Below are 23,978 nucleotides of genomic sequence, written 5' to 3'. Positions count from 1 at the left end.
TACATTCTTCCCCAGTGCATGTGGATATTCTCCAGGATAAAGTACTAGGGTACATACCAAAAAAATGCATAAAATCATGAAGACTGAAGTCAATTCAGTATCCTTTTAGACAACAATGATATTAAACCTGAAATAAGTAATAAACTTAATCTGACTTTAAAAGAAACACTCCGAAACAAAACATTATACAGGGTCACAGACAAAAAAAATATATTAAAAAAATTTCTGGAGACAAGCAAGAATAAAGACATGGGTAAAAGAACATATGAAACAGCAAAAGCTGTACAAAATGAGAAGTTTATAGCATGCAGGCTTTCATCAAAAGCCAAAAAAGTTCAAATAAATAAACCAATCATACATCTCAAGAAATTAGGAAAAGATAAACAAAATAAAACAAGCCCAAGAAAAAAAGAGAAAATAATAATGAGTGGAAATCAAATCTATAGAAATAAAATAAATTTCAAAATATCAATGAAACCAAGAACAGTTTTTTATAGAATAGACAAGATTGACAAACCCTTTGCTAGACATTGTTCTTCCCATACTTTTGTATTTGACTATAGTTCGAATTTAAAGAACATTTCTGCAAATATGATTAATAATAACTAACAGATATCTGCCTCCTTGTGGCCAAACTCAGTTCTAAATGGGAAACAAAAGTAGAATCTCAAAACACACAAAGACATTTTTATAATTTCTTAAGAAAGATGCTCATGGGGCTGGAGCAATAGTACAGCGGATAGGTTGTTTGTTTTGCTCATGGCCAACTAGGGTTCGATTCCCAGCACCCCGCATGGTCCCCTGAGCACCACCAGGAGTAATTCCTGAGTGCATGAGCCAGGAGTAAGCCCTGTACATGGTTGGATGTGACCCAAAGGAGTAATTCCTGAGTTCATAAGCTAGGAGTAACCCCTGTACATTACTGCGTGTGGCCCAAAAAGCAAAAAAATAAATAAATAAAAGAGAGAACTCAGTTTTCCTGCAGGAGGCCTGGGCACAATGCTCAGCACAACATGGTCCCTGGAACATGCCAGAAAGAACACCTGAGCGCTGAGTCCCCAGAACCAACAGGTTACTGCCTCCCCCAATAAAAACAGCCAAATAAAGAACCTCATTTAACACACCTAGAAATGTTTTTTTCTCTTTTTTAAGAGAATATGAGAATATTTAGAAAGAAAAAATTGTTTTGGAGGGGGCTGAAGTGATAGTACAGCCAAGTACAGCATTTGCCTTGCATAGGGCCAACTGGGGTTCTATTCCTGGAATCTCATATGGTTCCCAGGGCACTGCCACGAGTAATTCCAGAGTGCAGAGCCAGGAGTAACCCCTTAGCATCACTGGTGTGGTTACAAAAAATATCACTTAATCACTTAACTTCCCATTAGTCGTCGATTTGCTCAAGCGGGTGCCAGTAACGTCTCCATTTGTCCCTGTCGCGTGCTAGTGTAGCCCAATGGCATCTGTTCGCTCCGGGAATATGAAGGGCCTCAAACCGATCATTCATGATCTTGACGAAGAAGTCTGACCATCTGGTAGGTGGGCGGCCACGCGGTCTTTTGATATCCCGTGGAATCCAGTCAGTAACAGCTCTAGTCCAGAGGTCGTCTTTAAATCTCATTACGTCTCATTTTTTGTCTCATTCACCTGACAAAAAATATATGTTGAAATATATATTTATATGTATCATTTTGGTATGCACAGTAGCACTCTCCTCCTGTTGTTCATCAATTTGCTTGAGCGGGTACCACTAACGTCTCCATTGTGAGACTTGTTACCGTTTTTTGCATATTGAATACACCATGGAGAGCTTGCCAGGCTCTGCAGTGTGGGCAGGATACTCTCAGTAGCTTTCTGGGCTCTCTCAGAGGGACGAAGGACTCGAACCTGGGCCGGCCGTGTGCAAAGCAAATGCCCTACCCGCTGCGCTATTGCTCCAGGTATTACTGTATCACTGTATCACTGTCATCCCATTAATCTTCTGTTTGCTCGAATGGGCACCAGTAATGTCTGCATTCGTCCTAGCCCTGAGATTTTAGCAGCCTCTCCTTACTTGTCCTTGCCAATGGTGCCGCATTGGAGGCTCTTTCAGGGTCAGGGGAATGGGACACATCATTGTTACTGTTTTTGGTATATTGAATATGCCAAGGGAGCTTGGCAGGCTCTGCCGTGTGGGCAGGATACTCTTGGTAGCTTTCTGGATTCTCCAAGAAGGAGAACGAGACTATAAGAGGTCATGCAGCCGCATATGTGACCACACGCTTCCAGAAGCTTTGTTTTATAGTCTCTGGATCTTGGCTGTTGATGGGATTTCACGGCACTGAGGGCAGTTTGTGGGTGTGATTGCCTAGCTACTGGAAAATGGGGGATCTGGATGGAGGAGGCCCAGTCCCGATCCTAGCAAGCTTGGAGATTTCAACCCTGGGACCCATGCACCTGGGTTCCTCTGCCGGTTCCTTCATGCATGAAGCTCGTCAGAGCATGTGAAGAGTGACCTTAGCATGGCTGTGACTGGGTACCAGAGGTCTTTGGCTGCTGGGGCTCTGCTTGGGGCAGGGAGGGAAACTCAACCCACCCCCCTCCAAGGGGCCCCAGTGAAGACAGCTTGGCACAGGGGCAGGAGGCTCTCTTCTGGGAGCTTTGTTTTATAGTCTCTGGATCTTGGCCGTTGATGGGATTTCATGGTGACAGGGGCAGTTTGTGTGTATAACTGCCTAACTACTGGAAAATGGGGGATTTGGGTGGAGGACGCCCACTATATAAAAAGATAAATATATAAATATATGGGCTGCAGCGATAGCAGAGCAAGTAGGGCGTTTGCCTGGCACACGGCCAACTTGGCCAACCCAGGTTCAATTCCTCTGCCCCTCTCGGAGAGCCCAGCAAGCTACCGAAAGTACCTCGCCTGCATGGCAAAGTCTGACAAGCCTGTGATGTATTCTATATGCCAAACACAGTAACAAGTGTCACAATGGAGATGTTACTGGACCCGCTTGAGCAAATCGATTAACAACAGGAGAACAGTGACAATTACAGTGACTGAAACCAGTTGGGTTACTTTGAGGAAGTCCCAGAAACTCATACAAATGTAGCTTTAATATGTATTTATTCCTCTAAGATAGTTTCAAAATAATTATAGTTAATTTATCACAACTAAAGAAAAAAGACAAGTACCACTTTGCAGTTTATCAACAGTTCACAAATAATTCTTATTTTTTAAATTAAAAAAAATTTTTTTGCTTTGTTTGGGTCATACTCGGCAATGCTCAGGGATTACTCCTGACTCTACACTCAGGAATTACTCCTTGCAGTGCTTGGGGGACCATATGGAATGCTGGAAGTCGAACCCAGGTCAGACACGTGCAAGGCAAATGCCCTATCCACTGTACTATCACTCCAGCCCCACACAAATAATTTTTGTGCATAAAATTTTTGCTTCTCTCTTTCCCCTTCCAGTAATATGGCTCTCTTTCGGTTCTTGCCATTTGGTTTCACTGTGTCTTTGAGTTGCTCGGCTTATGTTCAGTTTGTTTGTACTCTTTCCAACTCCGAGATCAGTGCACCAGTCTCCTTAGATTGAGGGATCTCTCTACAATGTTTTCTTTTAATAATTCTTCCCAATCTCTATTTCTCCATTCTCTGTAAAATTTCTATAATTTGAAGGTTTGTTCCTCTTACTACTATTAAATATTTTATTTTAATCATTTTTTCAAAAAAACCCTTTAGAGGTTAGAGTGATAGTATAGCAGGTAGGGCACTGGCCTTTCAGGCAGTTGACCCAGGTACAATCCATATGGTCCCCCCAGCACTACTAGGTGTAATTCCTGAGTACTGAGCATCACTGGGTGTGGCCAAACCAAACCAAACTAAAGCAAATCAAAGCAAAGCAAACCAAACCACATCAAAAACAAAACTAAACAAAGTCCAAAGAACCCCAATGTTCATTTCGAGTCCGGAGAGATAGGGTCAGGCACTTGCCTTGCATGCACTCAATCTGGATTGGATCTCAGGTATTCCATATGGTACCCTGAGTCCACCAGGAGTGATCTCTTAGTGCAGAACCAGGAGTTTCCTCCAAAGCACCACAAGCTGTGGCCTAAAACCAAAACCAAGCAAACAAAAACAAGTCCCTTCACTTTTTTTTTTTATATTATTAGCTTTATTTATTTCTCTTTTACTCAATAGCATGTGCCTTCATCTCATCGAGGTTACTGAATAGACTTTCAGCTTCATCCACTCTGGTGCAGAGCCTTGCCACAGTATTCTTTAGCTCTTTCATTGATTTGAATAAATTCTTTGAATTTTTCATCAGTATTTCTTCCATTTTATTGAGGCTCGCTTCCAATTATTTCCTCAATTTAGTCAGCAACAAGGGGATTTACACTCTGAGGAGTGTTGCATCCTCAGGTAACAGAGTAAGTTGTGAAGCACTTGAAAATTTCCCTGGGGTTCTATCCTTATCCACTGAATCAGCTTACTTCCTTTATTCAACTGAATTCCTTTATCTAATCCTGGTGCCTTATGGGAACTGAGAGTGACAAATTCCAAGTGGTCAGAGCAATGATCTGATCTTCCGGTTTATAGTTTCAGGCCAGGCTATTGCTTATGACCCTGGTGATTCTGAAGGCCACAGCAGCCACGTGATTAGTTGTCTGCAGGACTGACCGGTGAGCGCTAGGCCGGGTCTGGGACTAGCCAGGTATGGGGTAAACTGGCAGCACTGGTGGATTGGAGCTCAATTGTTTAGGTTTTTTTTATTTTTATTTTTTTCACATCTGGCAATGCTCAGGGGTTTCTTCTGGGCCTTGGCCTCAGAAATTACTCCTGGCAGTGCTCAGGGGACCATATGGGATATCAAGGATCGAACCCCATTCAGCTGTGTGCAAGGCAAACACCTTGACCATTGTACTATTCCTCTAGCCCTGCAATTGTTAAGATTTTTTAGATGACCAGTTAATGGACAGAGGTGAGAGTTGACAGGCCTGGGAGAAGTTTCGAGCGGGCAGACTGGGAGCTCATCTGTTTACACTAATGGGATGTGGGCAGGTCCAAGACTCCTGGTGTGTGGGAAGCAGAAGGCTGGCAATGAGCTAAAGGAAACAACAAGTTCTGCAGCTCACCTGCCAGGGCAAAGGGGGCAGTAAACGAACTTATATTTACTTAAGATACTAAATCTCTTATCTGCTCTCTGGTGAAATCCAGACTGAGAACTAAGTCAGACATACGAGATTTGGGTAAAATGAAAGGAAACAACAATAACAGTAACCAAAAAAAAAAAAAAAACAACTCATGAAGAACCAAATAGAACCATGAAATGCCAGCCCTAAAAGTTTTCTACAATATATAATTCCACTTACTACCATTGCTCCTAATCCCAACCTGATTGAATGTAAATTGTATGCTATGGTATGTCCAGGGCGTTCCATAAACTTCTATTCTGAACTGCCAGTTAGTTACATCACCACTTTCCACTTCATTCTTTTTTTTTTTTTTCGCTTCTTGGGTCAAGCCTGGTGATGCACAGGGGTTACTCCTGGCTCTGCACTCAAGAATTACTCCTGGCGGTGTTCAGGGGACCATATGGGATGCCAGGAATCGAACCTGCGTTGGCTGCATGCAAAGCAAATGTCCTACCTGCTATGCTATTGCTCCAGCCCCCTCCATTTGATTCTTTACTGGGCAGTATTTGAACCCATGAAAACTAACACAAATTGAACACCACAACCACAAGTCCTTGAAACATCAAACCACACTCCTAGTGACAGATTTGAAAGGTCTCCAATTTGTGGAGAAGTTGTGAAATGTAGCACCGCACTGTACTGTCCTCCTGTTGTTCGTCAATTTGCCCGAGCGGACCCAGTAACGTCTCCATTGTGCGACTTGTTGCTAATGTGTTTGGCATATGGACTACGCCACAGGGAGCTTGCCAGGCTTTCCCGTGTGGGCGAGATACTCTCGGTAGCTTGCCAGGCTCTCAGAGAGGGGCGGAGAAATTGAACCTGGCTCCACCGGCCGGCCGCACGCAAGGCAAACAGCCTAGCACTGTTTTATCGCTCCAGCACAGTGAAATGTAGAGAGAATTTTAATTCCCCGTTCATACTTTCTCTACATTTTAGAATGTTAACATAAATGGTGTCTTGATTGTTTCTCTCTATTACTTCTGCCATGTTTCAGAGAGCTACAATATCTATAACATCTCCTACTCTATTTGTATAATTCTGTAACATGACCAAATGTTGCACATATCTGCATATTATTCTATGCCTTGTGTTAATGTGAAAAAAAAAATGGACACTGATCTATGTTTAAAACATTTTTTTCTTTTCCAGTCCCAGAGTAAGTATTGACTGATTTCAATAAGATGATCTGAATTTTCTAGCATTGCACATGCATGCCTGCATTATCAGTAAATTTCAGGAATAGAAGGGTTGGTTCAGTTCTTTCAGAAGCAAATCCACAGGCTTGAACTGACTTGTTTGGTGAACTTAACAAACCACAAGTGGTTTCATACTTCAGAGACCCAAAATACTTTCTGCTATTCTTAACAGAATTAACACTGTCTCCTGGCTGTCCTACAGTTGTCTTTGTCTGTTAAGCAAGACATCAAACAGTCTCTTTCTGACACAGTGTGACTATTAGAATAGGCGATATGTTTAGGGAATAGAACACAGGTTAGAGAATGGCAAAATCATTATTATTGTTTAATTTTGATTAAGAAAGATCACATTTAATTCCTTTAAAAAGTAAAAAAAAGATTGAGAATTATACTACTTTTAATAATGAATATTTTGTTACAAATTCACAGAGAATACTCTACGTAGGAAACTTGCATCTACAGTTTAGGAATTTACTGTCCTAAAAATACGGATAAAATAGAAAAGTGTGAGGGAATTATATTTATTGCAGTTATGGTTAAATATATGCTGCCACATTGCTCTGAAACTGTCATAAATGAAATATGTTATAATATTTTAGATTATAAAATTTAATTGTTAAAAGAATTGACTGTTGCTGGACAGATTATTGGACATTTTAGTCTTTATATAGCTAAAATTAAATGGACAAAATTAGACTAAAATTAAATGGACAAAATTAGACTAAAAATAATTATCAGAAACAACTTTAAGAGAAGTGTGTTATAGATACTTTAAAATACCAGCTAGGGCCATGGGAGACAGTGAAAATAGCTGGAGCATATACCTTGCCTGCTCAGGACCCCCATGTTCAATCCTCACACAACGTGACCCCCAGAGCACCACTGGGAGGGGTTCTGGTGAATTCAGCACTGCTAGGTCAAGCAGCATTGCCTCATGGGGCCTGAGTATTGAACCCTCCAGCCAAGTTGGCGGAGGACAGAGGGTCTGGCCTCCAGGGAGACTAAGAACTGCTTGGGAGGCCCTAGAGGGAATATATATTATGCTAGGTGCAGGAGGTGTCCCAAAGTGTGCTGAAGGTCTTTGCCCTTAGCTCTCCTAATAGTCTTGGACAATGAATAATCTTAGCCGTCTTCACCTAGTAAGATACAAAATTCTATGTAATTAGCTCTTATTTTTCCCAAAAGCTCTCAAGTATGAGTGGCCAATTATACATTCAATTCAGTTCATTCTCCTAGAAATGTATTTTTACATATTCCATAGAAACACTTGAAATAGCTATCTCTATCCTGGGCATATGATTATATATGCGCCTGGTTAATATTTACAACAATTCTTACCATTGTTCATTCAGTCCCAAATAATCTCAATAGACAGACACGGCCATACAAGGATTGGAAGAAGCCACTTGCATATGCCACAACAGAGAAAAATTGTTCTATTTTTTCATAGTAACCCAGTATATGATGTTTTATATATCAAAAAATTTACATTTTGGGACCAGATAATATAGGGGTTAGTGCACATGCTTTGCATGCTGCCGACTTTATTTCTATTGCATGCACATAATGGTACCCAGAGCATCATCTGGTGGCCTGGGTAATTCTCAGTACTGCTAGGCACAAGCAGCACCACCTCTTTAGGCCTTCACATTGAGCCATCAGCTGATGGGTCAAGAATCACCACGGGTCTCCAGGTTCTCCTGAGCCCAGAAAAGAAAGAGAAAATTCAGGCTTAGCAGCAACGACATCTTGTATCGGTAGTCTAAAGCAAATTACACAAAAGCCTCCACCATTCCTCATCAACTAAGGTTAGTATGTATTTTATTTTCTTAGTATATTTGTATAGTATATAGTATATTGTATATTAGTATATACATCTATCTTTCAAATTGAAAATTGCATTGAGGGTGAGAGTAATAACTTTCATGTCTTATTTTGCACTCATTCTCTGGAAAATTTTAATTAAAATTTCAAATTTTAGCATAGTCACACTAAATATCCACATAGAAATGAAACTTTCTTTCCCAGTATAAAAGTCACAATTTTTTTCTAGTAATTAAAGTTTATTTACTTAGAAACTTGAATTAACTATTTCACATATAAGATTGATCATGTATATTTTCTGAATCAAATTGGCTCAGTGTTAGCTATGCAAACTCAGGTCAAATGGGACTTAGACATCTAAATAATGTCAGACAAAACACAAAGTATTGACTTATATGTAGCCTTCATACTTTTTCCTGACATGGGTTAATCAATAATAAGTTAAATTGGTGACAAAAAATTTTGAAGAATTTTAAGGAATGAAACACTTTTCAAAAACAAACAAAGCGCATGTTAAAAAAATAGAAAAATATTCAGGAAAAATTCTAATATATTTGAGCATGTGGTAAATACAAAGAACTTTGAATTTTATTGTGTCTGCTTCTCACAAGAGAGGTAACTTTTTTTCACAGGTGAGAACACAAAAATGAAGGACACAGAGCTGATATTTCTCTTAAAACAATATCGTTAAGTTGCTAAAATAGGAGACACACCTTACCCTTAAATTGCAATACATGAATACCTAAGAGATACCAAAACTTGCCTATTAAATGCAAACATTACATCTTAATTGATGTGATAGTAGACTCCAACCTATCGTTTCCACTTAATTTTCAGAACCTAGAACTTAATTTAAGACATTCTTGTATTTTGATTAGAAACATCTGATGTAACATGCACGGAATACAAGTAGGCGCATATAAATCGCAATGGAAATGAATTATTTATTTACTAAAAGCCTGAAATAGGCATATCTAGTAAATTATGACATTAAAAACTCTGGTGTATTATTAAAATAGAAGCAAATAATTCCTTAACATACTCTTAATATGAAAATAAAGACAAGCAATTTCTAATCACTGTAAGCTTAAGGTAAGATTATACCATTTCTATGAGCTTCTGTTAAGTACTTTTTAATTTTCTGAAAAGAGAGATTTAAGCTCTGAATCAGCTTTCGACAAAGCTCTCTTTTCTTGTCTCATTGTCTTTTCTACAGTGATTTCTAACTTCCTAGAACATTATTCAAGGATATCAAATACACTTAAAATCATGAATATTTTACATATATAAAAATTCATGTCTTAACAAGCATATGTAAACATATTCATTCTCTATATAAAAAGATCTATCTATCTTTTACATATATCTGACTTTTGTGTTCTATTTTGTTCTAGCTGGTTTCTAATGAAAAACCACTAGGGGGTGATAAAGCTTCATTTCTTTTGCTCTAAATCCTACTACTAGACAATACTTATCACACAAATGTTTATTATAAGCTAGTTCATGTGGAATTTTTGAAGGATGTTAAAGTTAAAAATACTAAAGAAACTGAACACAATACAAATTATTTACAATAAATTTAAGTGTTCATTTTATTCAATCTTAAAACATTTGATGAAATAATTGCAGTCCTTTAAAAAAATCTGAATGAGGGTCACATATGAACTATGAATTGTTTACACATCAAAAGTTAATAGATTTTCTATTTCCTCTTAGAAGATATACTGTATGCATTAAATATAAGTTTAAAAATAATTTCAATAGTTTTGGTCATACAAAGATCAATCACCCATCCCTTCACCAGTGCACATTTTCCACCACCAAAATCCCCAGTATACCCACCCCCCCATTCCAACCCTTCCCCTGACTGTGTGGCAGACAATTTCCATACTCGCTCTCTACTATGACTTCATTCATTCTATATTTTCACACCAATTCCCACCACCACTCAAACCTGCCAAAAAGGCACTGCTAGACAATTTGTTTTGTATTGCTTGTTATGGATAGCATATAATGTCTAGGAATCCTAAAATTTTAATAACTAGGGTCTGGAGAGATCTCTGCAGCGAACTGCTCGGTTCTGAGATTTGTGTGTGTGTCTCTGGACTGTGGCCGTGTAGGAGTGTAATAAGTAGCTGGGGCAGGAGACGGGGGCATTTGTGGGCATCATCTGAGTCCCATCAGGGCGGGAGGGAAGAAGGGCGGCCCTTCTTCTGTCCCATGTGACCTAGCATTTGCCTTTTCTGCTCCAGCATACATGGACTTTTTATTGGGTTCTGGAAGGTGGTGGTTGCTGGGATTCCTAGGGGGCAGGCAGAGGGACAGCACCTGCTCCCGTCCGGAGTGGCCTGGTGAAAGTGGCCTATGGCTAAATCCAGAGACATCTCTGTAGCGAGCTGCTTGGTTCCGAGATTCGTGTGTTTGTGTCTCAAAATGAATATTTCTTCAAATAAGTGTCAAAATAAATAAAAATGGTCTTAAAATAGTATTTATTATCAGTTCTACAATCATTTTAGACAATGATGCAGCTCATTATAAGTAACTTTCAGGCAAAACTTTTTTTCTAGAATCAAACAGAATTTTGAAGACAGACTGCGATTTGCTAATTTAGAACTTTGAGAAAACTAGTTAATTTCTCTACCACAATTGGAATGGCACATAATTCCTATCTCTTTGGGTTTACTGAGGATTAACTGTAATTGACATGAAGAAGCATGCTTGACACAAAACTTTCACTGAATAAATGTAGAATATTATCACATGAGAAGCCCTGTTTCTTGATGAATGGGTTGGGAAAAGCCTCTTTTAAAAACTGTTTACTTAATTTTATTTTTTATTGTGATTGAGTAACATGGTTACAACAGTGATTAAATTATGCTTTTGGTGTACAAATTATTGCACCTTTGCCATTAGCAAAGGGCCAAAAACCTCCCACCAATATGTCCTTTTGTCAGTTCTCAATCAGTTCTCCTACCTTCCAGTCTAGTTTTCAAATACTTCCTCCTACATTCCTCAAAATATCTGATTTTAAGGGTTTAATGGAATCAAATAAATAATTTTAGGACCATAAATCTTATTTTTTAATGATTAAAAATTTAAACTTAGGACCTGGCAATATCCTGAATTCAATGAGGAAATTACGCCTGCCCAAAATGCTCAGGACAAATTTTTTCATTTCAAGGATTGCCCTTAAAGTGAAGATTGCACAAAAAAATTGTGGATTTGTGTGTGTGTGACACACACAGAGAGAGAGAGAGAGAGAGAGAGAGAGAGAGAGAGAGAGAGAGAGATTATGTGTAATTAGATTTAATCAAATTCTGGTAAGGATTTCCTGTTAATTACAATCTCATACCATTTCTGCTTTCTCCCAGAGTATAAATCACAGGTCAAAAGATCAAAATCACAAATCACAATCACAAATCATCCTGTTATTCGTCGATTGCTTCGAGCAGGCCCCAGTAACGTCTCCTTCATCCTAGCCCTGAGATTATATTCAAGGCTCTTTAGGAGAAAGAGACCCATCATTGTTACTGGTATTTGGCATATTGGGTACACCAAGGGGAGTTTGCCAGACTCTGCAGTGTGGGCAGGCTACATTCGGTAGCCTGCCAGTTTATCCAAAGTAGGAATGAGATAATAAGATGTCATAATAAGATGTCAAACGGCCGCAAATGCGGCCGCGCGGTTCCGGGATCTGGGTTTTATAGTCTCTGAGTCTTGGCCGCTGATGGGATTACACGGCGCCAGGGGGCCAGTTGATGGGTGTGACCCCTGCCTACTGGAATTTGGAGGATCTGGGTGGAGGATGCTCGGCCCAAATCCAAGTAGGCTTGGAGATTTCGGCCCCGGAACCCGCGTGACTTTGTCCCTCTGCCAGTACCTTCATGTGTGCCGAAAGTGGTCTCAGAATGGTAGTGGCTGGTCCTGGAGGTCTTTGGCTGCCGGGCCCTGGCCAGGGCGGGGAGGAAAGCTCAACCCGCTCCCCTCCAAGGGGTCCCGGCAAGCGAGGACAGTCAGGCGCGGGGGCAGAAGATCAAAACATTAAAAAAATCATGGTCTCTGTCATAATAGATGAGAATAAGCCATAGTGAGGAAGGACAAATTGGGGTAGGGAAGAACGGAAAACAAATATTCTTTGTATAGAACCATTAGTTTATAGGGATTTTTTTTACAGCAACTATAGAAAAAAATTGTGCACCCTGCCCCCACCCTTCCCCAGTTCCACAACCATAACAAATTAATACAGAGGGAATTAATTTCAACTAGTCAGCTATGTGCAAAGAATACATAAATATTTATAGCTAGGAAATGGAAAAAATGCAAGAATTGTGTGTCTTGTGTAATTAAAACTTCTACAGTTGAATAGAGATGACCTGCTTAACTGTAATTTCAAGGACAGTTGAATTTTCCAAAATGATTCTAGGCGTGTCTTAATGTTTTATTTTATTTGGCTTTAGGGCCACAACCTGTATTCTTGAGAAGTTGCATCCAGGGACCACTGCATGCAGGGCTTGGGGTACCATCTGATGTCAGGGACCAGACCTGGGCCTCTTCATGCAAAAGATGCACTTGGCTTGTTGAGTTACCTCTCCAACCCTTTTAACCCTCTTCGCATTATTTTTATATACTTTTTTTTACTTTTTAAAAAATATTTTTATATTGATGCGATTGAACCAAAAAAACTGTGATATGATTCTTAGTTGAAGAGACTGAATTCTTCACCTATTTTATTTGTGGACAATTCCATCACACTTTTAAGACACACAGAAACTTCTTCAAAGAAGACACACAGATGGTCAATTCATATACAAAAAAAATCTCAGGACCCCTTATTATCAGGAAAATGCAAATCAAAAAAAGAAAGAAAACAACCAGTGTTGGCATGAATGTGGAAAAAAAGCACCCTCATCCACTGCTGGTAAGATTGTTTACTGATGCATCGTTTGTATAAAACAATATGGACACATCTCAAAAAACTAAGAATTGAACTGTAATATGACCCAGCAGTTCTACTGCTTGGAAATCTACCTTAAGGGCCCTAAAGCTCTATTCAGAATAGACATTTGCACTTTCCATATTCATTGCAGTACTATTCACAATAGCAAAAATCTAAAACAACCCAAGTATTCAAGAACAGATGCTGGATAAAGAAACGGATATACATACCAATGGTACACTACTTGGTAAAATTATAATAAAATTATGCAGTTTGCTACTATGTCGATGGATCTGGAAAGTGTCATGCTGTGTGTAGTCAGATGGAGAAGGAAAGATGCGTGATGACTTCTCTCATATGTGTGGTATGAAAAAACATAATAAGGGAGTAACAAGTGACCAAAAGGCAATGGATCCTAAGAAATGGTCCACAGAACTGAGCTTATGAGAGTGGGACAGAGGGATGAAGAAGGGCGAGACACTGGTGGAGGGTGTGATACTGGAACACTGTATACAGGAAACATTATTAACAATATTGTAAATCATGGTGCCTTAAAAAAGAAGAAATGGAAGAAAGAAAGAAAGAAAGAAAGAAAGAAAGAAAGAAAGAAAGAAAGAAAGAGGGAGAGGGAGGGACTGAAGGAAGGAGGGAGGGAGGGAAGGAAGGAGGGAGGGAGGGAAGGAAGGAGGGAGGGAGGGAAGGAAGGAGGGAGGGAGGGAAGGAAGGAGGGAGGGAAGGAAAGGAAGGAAGGAGGGAAGGAAAGGAAGGAAGGAAAGAAAGAAAGAGAGAAAGAAAGAGAGAGAGAGGAAGAAAGAGAGAAAGAAAAAAAGAGCAATTGTTTTGTTTCCTCCACACCCTCACTCAAGGAAATTCTAAAGTAGTGGTACAAGTATTTCCTAATTATTTGCTGACATAAGGCCTATCACTGATGTGTACTGTAAATATGGAGTACTCCTCTCAGTCTTCAATTACAAGAAAAAAATAGAAATTGATGTATAAGACACCAATAAATAATCATGTTGGGGTTTCTGTTAGGTATGTTGATATATTATTTGATTTAATCTTTACCTTAATTATCCTTTTATTTCCTTTTTCTGGGTCGGAGCGATAGCACAGTGGGTAGGGCAACCCCGGTTCATTTCCTCTGTTCCTCTTGGAAAGCCCAGCAAGCTACCAAGAGTATCCCTCCTGCATGGCAGAGCCTGGCAAGCTCCCCGTGGTGTATTCAATATGCCAAAAACGGTAACAACAAGTCTCACAATGGAGACGTTACTGGTGCCTGCTTGAGCAAATCGATGAACAACAAGATGACAGTGCTACAGACAGTGCTTTCTTGGGTCACACCTGGCAACGCACAGGGGTAATTCCTGACTCTGCACTCAGAAATTACTCCTGGCGGTGCTCGGGGGACCATATGGGATGCTGGAAATTGAACCCGGGTGTGACCCGGATGCAGGGCAAACACCCTAAATGCTGTACTATTGCAGCAGCCCTAATCTTCACCTTCTAAAAAAAATTGTTTTTCCTTCCTCAGCCGTGCTTAGCTTTCTGACTACCTGCTCTTTTGTGTATCTTAGTTTCCCATTCACCGTATCACTTTCTCCATGAAAGAGACAAAGAATAAAGGGGGTTGGAGGTGGGAGGGATACTGGGATTAGTGGTGGTGGAGAACAGGCACTGGTGGAGTAATGGGTACTCGATCATTGTATAACTGAAATCGAAGCACAAAAATCTGTAAGTCTACAATTGTACCTCATGGTGTTTCATTAATAAAAATTAAAAAAAAAATTACACCAGCCCCAAATTCTCAAGACAAATTTTCTCCTTTCAAGGACTATCCTCAAAGTGAAGATTGAGTGAAAATTTTGTGGATTTGTGTGTGTGTGTGTGTGTGTGTGTGCGTCTATGCGTGTGCTCACTCATGTGCATGTGTGTGCATGTGTGTGTTATTAGATTTAATCAAAGTTTAGTATTTCCTGCCAACTACAATCTCATACCATTTTCACTTTCCTCCCAGAGTATAGAATACAGGTCAAAAGATCAAAAGAGCAACTGAGGGGGCTGGAGTGACAGCACAGCAGGTGGACGTTTGCCTTGTGTGTGGCCGAACTGGGTGCGAATCCCATTATCCTATATGGTCCCCTGAACACTTCCAGGAGTAATTCCTGAGTGTATGGGCCAGGAGTAACCCCTGTGCATCACTGGGTGTGACCCAAAAAGCAAAAAAAAGCAACTGAACTCTTGGGCCGGATCAATAGTACATTGAGAGTACATCGAGTAGGCTCCTGCCTTGCATGCACTGAAGGTGGGTTTGATTCCCAGAACCATATACTCCTGAACACTGTCTTGTGTATGTGGAAAATTGAGTTGAACATTTAAATTGAGTTGAACATTGAAATTGTTATTTTTTGATTCGGTTGTTTTTTTCCCTTCAGAATGTCAATATCCTTGACACAGTGGGTCTCAATCTGTTTTATTATTATTATTATTATTATTATTATTAGACTTTTGGGTCACACTCGGTGATGCTTGGGGGTTAATTCTGGCTCTGCACTTAGAAATTACTCCTTGAGGTGTTTGCAAGACCATATAGGATACTAGGGACTGAACCCGGGTCAGCTTCGTGCAAGACAAATGCCCTACCCACTGTATTATCATTCTGTCCCATGCTATGATTTCTTCCACCTGTAAAAGCTTTTGATTTCATTTATTTATATTTAGGTATAATTAATTTATTTTTAAAGTGAATCACAGTGAGATACAGTTACAAAGTTGTTCATGATTGGGTTTTAGTTATATAATGTTCCAACAACTGTCCCTTCATCAGTTTACATTTTCCACTACTCTCTTTCCTTTTCTGCATTATGGTTTGCAACACAGATACTAAAAGATTAACAGATATATCTCTTTACCTACTTTCAAAACGCAGTTCCTGTCTGAAGTGATCAGTCACAACTATTATTGTCATACTGGTCTTTTCTCTATCCTAACTGCCCTTCATTCCCATTACAGTCATGGTAAGTTTGCTACCAGTGAGTAGTCTTCCTAGACTGTATTTTCCCTGGCCTTGGATATTAGTCTCATATTATTTTATTTTTATATCCAACAAATGAAAACAGTCATTCTATATCTGTCCATCTTTTCTGACTCACTTCACTCAGTAATTCTCTCCATGTCCAGCCGTTTATAAGCAAATTTTATGACTTTATTTTTCCTAAAAGCTCCCTAGTATTCCGCTGTGTAGATGTACCATAGTTTCTTTATCCAAGCTTTCAACAGAAAGGAAGAAAGTACTCACATAAATAATTTGAATTCACAGCTTAAGAACATAGAAAATGACCAGCAGAAGGAGACCAAACTATGCAGGAGGAAGGAAATTATAAAACATAAAGTAGAAATTAATGAGCTGGAATCACAAAAGAACAATTCAAAAGATCAATGCAACCAAGAGTTGTTCTTTGGAAAAATAAACAAGATCTATAAACCATTTAAAAAAATTCACAAAGAGAGAGAAATCTACTGAACCAAATCAGAAATGATAGGCTGGACATCACAATAGAAAGCAAAAGATCATCAGTGATTACTTTGAGAATATGTATACTATGAAAGAAGAGAGCCTAGAAGAAGTGAATATTTTCTGGATTCTTATAACCTCCCAAACTGAACCAAGAAGATATGGAATACCTGAACAGACCTATAGCTATTGAGAAAATTGAAACAGTAATCAAAAGCCTCCTCCAAAATAAAAGCCCAGGTCCAGATGAATTAATTAGTGAATTCTTTCAAATCTTTAAAGAGGACCTACTGCTAATCCTTTATAGACTATTCCAGGAAATTGCAGAAACAGACACACCACTCCAAAGAATTAAAGGTAAATATTTCTGATGGACACAGATGTAAAGATCCTTAACAAAACGCTACTGAATCCAGACTCATCAAAAAGAATTAGACACCATGACCAATCAGGACTCATCGTGGGATGTAAGGATGATTGAACATTTGCAACTTAGTCAGCAGAATATACCATATCAACAAAAGAAAAACTAAAAAACATATGATCATATCAATAGATGCATAGACAGCATTTGGCAAGATCCAGTACCTGTTCATGATAAAAACTCTCATGATAAAAAATGGGAGTTGAAGGAACTTTCCTCAATATAGTCAAAGTCATCTACTGCAAGCCCACAACAAGCATTTTATCCTCAATGGGGAAAAATTAAAAGCCTTCCCTCTAAGATCAGCACAAAATAAGTTTTCCCACTCTCCCCACTTCTATTCAATGAGGACTGGAAGTATTTGTTACAGCAGTTAGGAAAGAAAAAGATATCAAGAGCATTCAGATAGGAAAGGAAGTCAAGCTCTCACTATTTGTAGATGATGTGATACTATGTTAATGGAACCCCAAAAAGTCTCTACTGAAAAGCTCCAAGAAACAATAGATTTTTATAGCAGAGTGAGAGATCACAAAATCAATATCCAAGTCCGTGCCTTTCCTATACACAAATAGTGAAAGAGAAGAAAGTGATATTAGAAAAATAATTCCATTTATGATTGTGCCTCAAAAAATTAAATACCTCAGAATCAGTTTAACTAAAGAGGTAAAGAACTTGTACAATAAAAACTATAAAACACTACTTCAAGTAATAAAAGAGGGGCCAGAGAGATAGTATAGCGGATAGGGCATTTGCCTTGCATACGGCCGACCCAGGTTTGATCCCCAGCATCCCATATGGTCCTCCAAGCACCGCCAGGAGTAATTCCTAAGTGCCGAACCAGTATAACCCCTGAGCATCGCTGTTTGTGTGACCCAAAAAGAAAATAAATAAAAGAGGACAAGAGGAAATGGAAACACATCCCCTGCTCATGGATTGGGAGAACTAACATTGTCAAAATACAATACTTCCTGCTTCCCTCCCCACCGAGGCTGAGAGTTGCCCCCCATGACTGGCTCTTCAGCACGGCCATGGCCCCAGAGGCACCCGGACCTAATTAGGAGGCCAGCAGCTTTCAGCAGAAATGTGAATGGGCTATGCGTCAAACTAAGGTGCCGTGCCCCCCCTACCCCAGCACGGTGGCTGCTGCCTCAGAGCTTATTGGACAGCCAGGTATGAACTGGCAGTGATGGGGCAACTGCAGCCTCATGGGATTGGGGGGCGGGGCGGAACTGGCACATCCTTCCTGCCCCGTCAAGTCCAAGAGTTGCCCCCCCATGAGCAGCTCTCCGGCATGGCCATGGCCCCAGAGGCACACAAACCAATCTTGGAACTATGCGGCTTTTTGGCAAAACTCCCTCCAGACTTCATAACCTGCAATAGAACACAAATTATTTAACAATACCTTTTCGGCATGTCTGATTGTTGGGGCAATATTCCAAATAATAATGGTACATCTTTTGTCAAAATAATGAATGTAATCAAAGTAGAGAGAGAGTTAAGTGGAAATCATCTTTCTCACAGGTGTTGGGAGTGGTGGGATGGGGGGTATATTGGGTTCTTGGTGGTGGAAAATATGCACTGGTGAAGGGATGGGTGTTTGATCATTGTATGACCAAGACTTAAACTTGAGAGCTTTGTAAATTTTCTCACGGTGATTCAATAAATAAATTAATTAAAAAAATACAATACTTCCCAAAGCATTATACAGATTGTATGCAGTTCCTATAAGGATACCCATGACATTTTCCAAACACCTCTGAAATTCATGTGAAACAATAAATCTCCACGAATAACTAAAGCAATCCTTGGGGAAGAAAGATGGGAGGCATCACCTTTCTGAACTGAAACTGTACTATGAAGAGGCATTAATTAAAACAGCATGGTATTGGAATTAAGACAGACCAATGGAATAGAGTTAAATATCCTGACACAGACCAATGGAATAGAGTTAAATATCCTGACACAGACCCTCAAATATATGATCATTCAGTCTTTGATAAAAGAGCAAGAAATGTGAAGTGGAACATGGAAAGCCTCTTTAACGAGTGGTCCTGGTAAAATTGGGCAGCTACTTGTAAAGAAATGAACTCACCTCTTTCTAAAGTCCTGCACAAAAGTCAAATCAAAATAGATTAAAGACTTCAACATCAGACCTGAATCTACAAGTCAAATTTAGAAAACGTAGGCAAAACCTTCCATGACATAGAAGCTAAAGGCATCTTCAAAGATGAAACACCACTGAGTAAGCAAGTGGAAGCAAAGATAAACAACCTGAACTACATTAAATTATGAAGCTTCTGTGCCTCAAATGAAACGGTGACTAACTAAGACACAGAAATAACCCATGGAATGGGCAAAAATATTTACTGATAAATATTTACTGATAAATCTGATAAGGGGTTAATATCCAGGCTATACAAGACACTAGAATTATAAGGTAAAGGCCCTCCCGTTGATCGTCGATTTGCTCGAGCGGGCCCAGTAACGTCTCCATTGGAGCCTTTGTTGTTACTGTGTCTGGCATATTGAATACTCTCGGTAGCTTGCTGGGCTCTCCGAGAGGGGTGGAAGAATCGAACTCGGACTGGAGCGATAGTAGAATTATACAAGAAAAAAATCTTCCAATCCAATCAAAAAGTTGGGAGAAGCAGAAACTTCCTCAAAAAAGAAATATAAATGCCCAGAAGTCACATGAAAAAAAATGATCTTCATCACTAATCATTAGGGAGATGCAAATCAAAACAACAGTGAGCTATCATCTCACACCACAGACTGGCACATATCAAAAAGAACAAGAACAACCAATGCTGGTTTGGTGACCCCCATTCATTGTTGGGAATGCCGACTGGTCCAACCTTTTTTGAAAAATATGTGGACATTCCTCAAAAAGCTAGAAATTGAGCTCCATTTGACCCAGCAATACCACCTTTGGAAATATAACCTGGGGGCCCCAAAACACAGCAGAAATGTCTTCTGCATTTCTATGTTCATTGCAGCACTATTCACAGCAGCCAGAATCTGAAAACAGCCTGAGAACTAATAACTCGATAATGTTCACCTTTTGAAGAACGCATTATTTCTGTTTACAGATGGAGAAACCCAAACAATTAAATAGTCAAGTCACTGGAGATAGGGACAATATTGTATGTATTTTATAATATTCTAATTATAAAATCAATTATAATTGTAGATTTTTAATTAGAACTATAATTAGAATAGTAATTCTATCATGAATTATTATCCAGAGACTTAGCATTTAATTAAAATAGCCCTTTCAAATATACAATCTGCCCTGCATTAAAAATTTAATTCTGAGCAAAGATATTAGTAATAACACTTGAGATTGACGGTATGCTGTCTGATGTAATAATACATCAAACAGTGGTTAGAGGACTGTAAAACAAAACAAACAAAACAAAACTTGTGGAGACAGTGAGATAGTATATGGATTAAGATTTTGCCTTGCTACAGGCCGATATCCCTGATGAACACAGATGCAAAGATCCTCAACAAACTATTAGCAAATAGGATCCATTGACTCATCAACAAGATCATACACCATGACCAAGTAAGTTTCATCCCAGGGATGCAAGGATTGTTTAACATTCGGAAATCAATCAACATAATCCATCATATCAAGAAAAGAAAAGGTAAAAATCATATGATCATATCAATAGACGCAGAGAAAGCATTTGACAAGATCCAGCACCCATTTATGATGAAAACTCTCAGCAAAGTAAGTACTGAAGGAATTTTCCTCAATATAGTCAAAGCCATCTACCACAACCCCATGGCAAGTATCATTCTCAATGGAGAAAAACTAAAAGCCTTCCCTCTAAGATCGGGCACAAGACAAGGTTTCCCACTTTCGCCATTCCTATTTAATATAGTACTGAAAGTCCTGGCCATTGCAGTTAGGCAAGAGAAAGGTATCAAGGGAATACAGATAGAAAAGGAAGATGTCAAACTATCACTATTTGCAAACAATATGATACTATACTTAGAAAACCTTAAAGACTCTACAGAAAAGCTCCTAGAAACCATAGGTTGGTTTAGTAAAGTGGCAAGCTACAAAATCAACACGCAAAAGTCCATGGCTTTCTTATATACAAATAATGAGATAGAAGAAACAGATATTAAAAAAAAATATCCTGTTCACAATAGTACCTCAGAAAATCAAGTACCTCGGAATCAGCTTAACCAAAGAGGTGAAGAACCTACACATGGAAAATTACAAAACACTACTTCAAGAAATAAAAGAGGACACTAGGAAATGGAGACACATCCCCTGCTCATGGATAGGGAGGATTAACATTATCAAAATGGCAATACTGCCCAAAGCACTATACAAATTCAATGCGGTCCCTATCAGGATACCCATGACATTTTTCAAAGAAATAGACAAAACACTTCTGAAATTAATATGGAACAATAAACCCCCACGAATAGCTAAAGCAATCCTTGGGGAAAAGATGGGTGGCATCACCCTCCCCAACTCAAACTGTACTACAAAGCAGTAGTGATTAAGCAGCATGGTACTGGGCTATAAACAGACCTGCAAACCAATGGAACAGAGTTGAATATTCTGTCACAGACCCCAAAATATCTGACCACTTAATCTTTGACAAAGAAGCAAGAAATGTGAAGTGGAACAAAGAAAGCCTCTTTAACAAGTGGTGCTGGGAAAACTGGATAACTACCTGCAAAAAAATGCACTCTGACCTCTCTCTAATGCCAGGCACAAAAGTCAGATCAAAGTGGAGTAAAGACCTCAATATCAGACATGAATACATAAGGTACATAGAGGAAAATGTAGGCAGAACTCTCCATAACTTTGAAGCTAAAAACATCTTTAAGGATGAAACAGCACTGACCATGCAAGTGGAAGCAAACATAAACAAATGGAACTACATCAAACTAAGAAGCTTCTGCACTTCAAAGGAAACAGTGACCAAAATATAGAAAGAGCTCACAGAATGAAAAAGAATATGTACCCAATACCCATCTGATAAGGGGTTAATATCCAGGATATATAAGACGCTAGTAGAATTGTACAAGAAAAAAAACCTCCGACCCCATCAAAAAATGGGGAGAAGAAATGAACAGAAGTTTCCTCAAAAAAAGAAATACAAATGGCCAAAAGGAACATGAAAAAATGCTCCACATCACTAGCCATCAGGGGGAGGCAAATCTAAACAACAATGAGATATCATCTCACACCACAGAGACTGGCACACATTCAAAAGAACAAAAGCTCTAGTGCTGGCGTGAATGTGGGAAAAAAGGGACACTCTTTCACTGTTGGTGGGAATGCCAACTACTCCAGCCTTTCTGGAAAACAATATGAACAGGCCTTCAAAAACTAGAAATTGAGCTTCCATCTGACCCCATAATACCACTTCTGGGAATATATACTGAGGATGACAAAAGGCACAGTAGAAATGACATCTGTACCTATACGTTCATTGCAGCACTGTTCACAATAGTCAAAACCTTGAAACAACCCAAGTGCCCTAGAACAGATGACTAGTTAAAGAAACTTTGGTAACACCTACACAATGGAATACTATGCAGCTGTCAGGAGAGATGAAGTCATGAAGTTTGCTTATAAATGGATAGACATGGAGAGTATCATGCTAAGTGAAATGAATCAGAAAGAGAGGGACAGATATAGAAGGCCTGCTCACTTTTTTGGAGTATAAAACAACATAACATGAGGCTGACACCTAAGGATAGTAGACACACGGGACAGATACATTGCTGCATAGCTGGAAGCCTGCCTCATGAGCAAAGGGGAGAAGGCAGCTGGAGTAGAGAAGGGATCACTAAGAAAAAGATGGCTGGGGGAACCAATCGGGATGGAAGATGTGTGCAGAAAATTGATAAAGGACCAAACATGACAACCTCCCAGTATCTGCATTGCAAACCATAATGCCCAAAAGTAGAGATGATGGGGAATCATGTCTGCCATGGAGGCAGAGGGAAGGTGGGAAAGGGGGGTTATGCTGGGGATATTGGTGGTGGGGAATGTGCACTGTGGAGGGACAGGTGTTTGATCATTGTGTGATTGTAACCCAAACATGAAAGCTTGTAACGATCTCACGGTGATTCAATAAAATTAAAAAAAAAAAAAGATTTTGCCTTGCATACAGCCAGCTCTAGTTCAATCCCTGGCACATCATATGGTTCCCCTGTCTGATCCCTGAGCTACAGAGTCAGGAATAAGCAATGGTCACCACTGAATGCTGGGGACCACCAGGCCACATCCAGTGCTGTCTGGGGAGTCATATGGTATTTGAGAGGCTATTTGCATGGTTTAGTTTCATTGTCAGAACTACTTCCATCACATAAACATTTATAGCTAGGAAGCACAGAGGGTTGAGCACAGGCCTGATGCATATAGGGTCCATGTACAATCCCCCACACTACATGGCTACCACATCAATAATTCCCAGTCGCAAAGGTGCAGCCTTGGTGGTTCTGAGAACATAAGAGTGTGAACACTAAGAACCACTAGGGAGTTTTGCATAAACATAATAAAAGCATTTTAAATTTCAGTATGTCAAATGTTTAATCAACTATTACAGTGCTTGAACAAATGAGTTCATCTTTGACCTCATATCTGCTTCCGAGTATTGCTGTTCTAATTCATTAAGCAAATAAAGAAGTCACAAACTGGCAATTTGGTTTGATGTCACAACTTGAAGTATCTCTAAGATCTTTATTTTGTAAAGTTCTATCACTGTGAAAAAGAAATTTTGGTCCTAATTGTGGGGGCTAAATCCAGCCATATTTGGATAGTTATGCAGTGCTGTTAGTTGGAGAAATTTGTGAGGGAAAATTTGTATAATTGTATCCCAGTATTATAAAACCATACTCTTGTTTATGTCAACTCAATAATAATAGG

The sequence above is a fragment of the Sorex fumeus genome, unplaced genomic scaffold (assembly GCF_029834395.1).
Source record: "Sorex fumeus unplaced genomic scaffold, SorFum_2.1 ptg000002l, whole genome shotgun sequence".
Lineage (NCBI taxonomy): Eukaryota > Metazoa > Chordata > Mammalia > Eulipotyphla > Soricidae > Sorex > Sorex fumeus.
Note: the sequence above shows the minus strand (reverse complement) of the source record.